General features: G+C 37.5%; 1 non-coding gene across 1 annotated transcript; it reads right to left on the reverse strand.

Annotated features, from left to right (window-relative positions):
- Window positions 1–822: 822 nt before the first annotated feature.
- Window positions 823–931, reverse strand: LOC125939198 (U6 spliceosomal RNA). Its single transcript, XR_007462956.1, has one exon. It is a non-coding gene; the product is annotated as a U6 spliceosomal RNA (small nuclear RNA).
- Between the last annotated feature and the right edge of the window lie 1,629 nt (window positions 932–2,560).

Raw genomic sequence — 2,560 nt, forward strand, 5'->3', positions numbered from 1 at the left:
AAAATTTATAGTATTATTTCAAATGTAATAAATAATTCATGACAATGAAAATAATCATTAATTACTACTTATTTCACAGCATCCCAAATTTCAAATGGTATTGCTATTGCTCAGGGGTAGGCTCAACATTATAGGGAGATGGGGAACAGAGGTGTCCTTAAGTGATCCTTCCCTGATCCAACATCTGGTTCATGGGCTGAGGATCTTGAGAAATAAATAAGAACTGGAGTTTGGGAAGAAAAGCAACACTCAGAGATTGAGACTGTGGAATGGGTCAGGCCAGATTTTTTGTTGTGTTGTTTGGCAACTACGGGTATCTGTATTGTGTTATGCTACCCATTTTTACAACTGTGGGATTGGTGAAATGGGATTTTTGTTTAATTAGTAAGATGGGCTTTTAACTCATGTGGCCACAACAAATGGGTTTAGGTTTTAAAGTATAGGCTGCTTCAGTGTGGCTTGGTATTACAAGAAAGGCAGGATGGGATTAGACCTTTTAAGCATTGGTTAGGCAAACAATATTTGCTCCATTGACGGTGTTTTCCAGCCAGGTCAGTAGTCAGGAATTTTAATGTCAAAGGATCTACGTTCTGTACATCTTACAGAGCAGCCGTGGTGTTTGAGATTGCAGTTTTACCTGCCAGGTCTATGTAGGCTGTCCTGGACTGGCTGCCTCCATTCCACTTACATTGTAGAGTAAGAGAGGACAAGAGAGGCTCTAGGCTACGTTTGAGTTAATGTGGTTTAACATAAGTGTGGGTTATTTGCTACCATATTACTTTAAATTGGCTCTGGATTTATCTTTTCTTTTTTTTCTTTTTTTTTTAATATGGAAGCTTCATAGATTTATAGGTCATCCTTGCACAGGGGCTGTGCTATTCCTCCCTGTATTGCTCCAATTTTCCAGTGTATGTGCTGCTGAAGCGAGCACTGGCTCTGGCTTTCTTAATGACAGAATCTCTATCTTTGACCTTAGTTTTCAGAGAGCTAAGCTCAGGGTTGAACCAAAGAAGTGTGGTAGATTTCACTAATGAAACAATACAAGGGGTTTTAAGCCCTTATTATGACAAAAACATGCCAAATTTTTCAATGGATATAAATGAATTAATAAAATTATTGCAGACCCAGAACCTAGGAAAATAATAAAAAAGGTGTTTTCCAGGAATTCCCTGATCAGATTTGCCCAGAAAATCAGTAAGGAACTGGAATAATCTGAAAATAATTCTTCAAATAGAGAAGTCCTATTCAGTCCAACAAAAGTTATGGAAAAAGTAAACATTTAAAAGGCTGATGAACAAAAAGAGAAAGAGAGAACCTTAAGTGGAGCACAGATATAAGAAGATAAGCAGGACAGGTATGAAGGGAAAAATGAGACTTTGAGGGCTTGAGGTCAGTCCTGACCATGTAAAGGGGAACATAAGATGTACCTACTGTTAAAGGTACTATTTGTGGAAGAGGGCTTGTAACTAGATCAGTTACTAGATCAATAAAGCTAAATAAACATCAAACAATATAACAGAGAAAGAGGAGCAACATTTCAAGCACAGACTAGAATGATTGCCTGAGGGAACCAGTCCCCAGGACACAGTGAGAAAGGCCTTTTTTTTTTTTTTAAGTTTTCATTTATATTCTAGTTAGTTACCTTACAGTGTAATGTTTTAGGTGTACAATATAGTGATTCAACACTTCCGTACATCGCCTTGTGCTCTTCATGACAAGTGCACTCCTTAAATCCCCATTACCTATTTAACCCATCTCCCCACCTCCCCTCTGGTAACCATCAGTTTGTTCTCTAAGTTTCAGCTGTAGAGTCTAAACCAGGAGTGGGTGAGAGGCCACCATTACTCTTTATTGCTGATTGTCTTCTCGTTTCCCAAGGTAGCATATTGCCTACATCCCAAATTCTGGTCACTACACCATCAAGAGGAGAGGATAAGATCTATGTACATAAAAACTCTTCAAACAGAGACTCTTCAACCACTAGGAATGGTCAAGTAGACTTCTCAAGAAGATCTGAAAGATGAGAAATATTAAGTTCTAACAGTGATATGGTGGCATTCATAGAACACAATGGGTAAAAGCAGAAGAAATAATGATATAATTTATTTAACTAGTTGTTTAGTATTTTGTTGTTTAGAATTACCTTTATACACTCCATTTCCTTAGGGTCTCACAATGCCCTGTGATACAGGATTGATTCCTTTCAGAATTATCAGTGATGGAACTGAAGCTCAGCAGGTTGTTACCTGCTAAAGGGCATTCAACTAGTAATTGAGTCACAATCCAGATTTCTGAGTTATGCCATTTACTTCATTCCTCTGAACCACACTATTCTTCCCAACCTTAAGATGTGTTGCTGAGGCTGAAGAATGAGCAGTGGTCACATAGGATCTGGGTAGTATAGTAAGATAAAAATATTTTGCACTAACAGTATGAAAGAGAGCAAGTGATTAAATTTGATACTTTGGTGTTTTAAGAAATCATTGAAGAATGACTCTATTTGGTTTGAGGGACTAACTGTTTTAAACCAAGATTTTAAACATATTTGAGCAGATTCAGA

The sequence above is a fragment of the Panthera uncia genome (genome assembly GCF_023721935.1).
Source record: "Panthera uncia isolate 11264 chromosome B2 unlocalized genomic scaffold, Puncia_PCG_1.0 HiC_scaffold_24, whole genome shotgun sequence".
Taxonomy (NCBI): domain Eukaryota; kingdom Metazoa; phylum Chordata; class Mammalia; order Carnivora; family Felidae; genus Panthera; species Panthera uncia.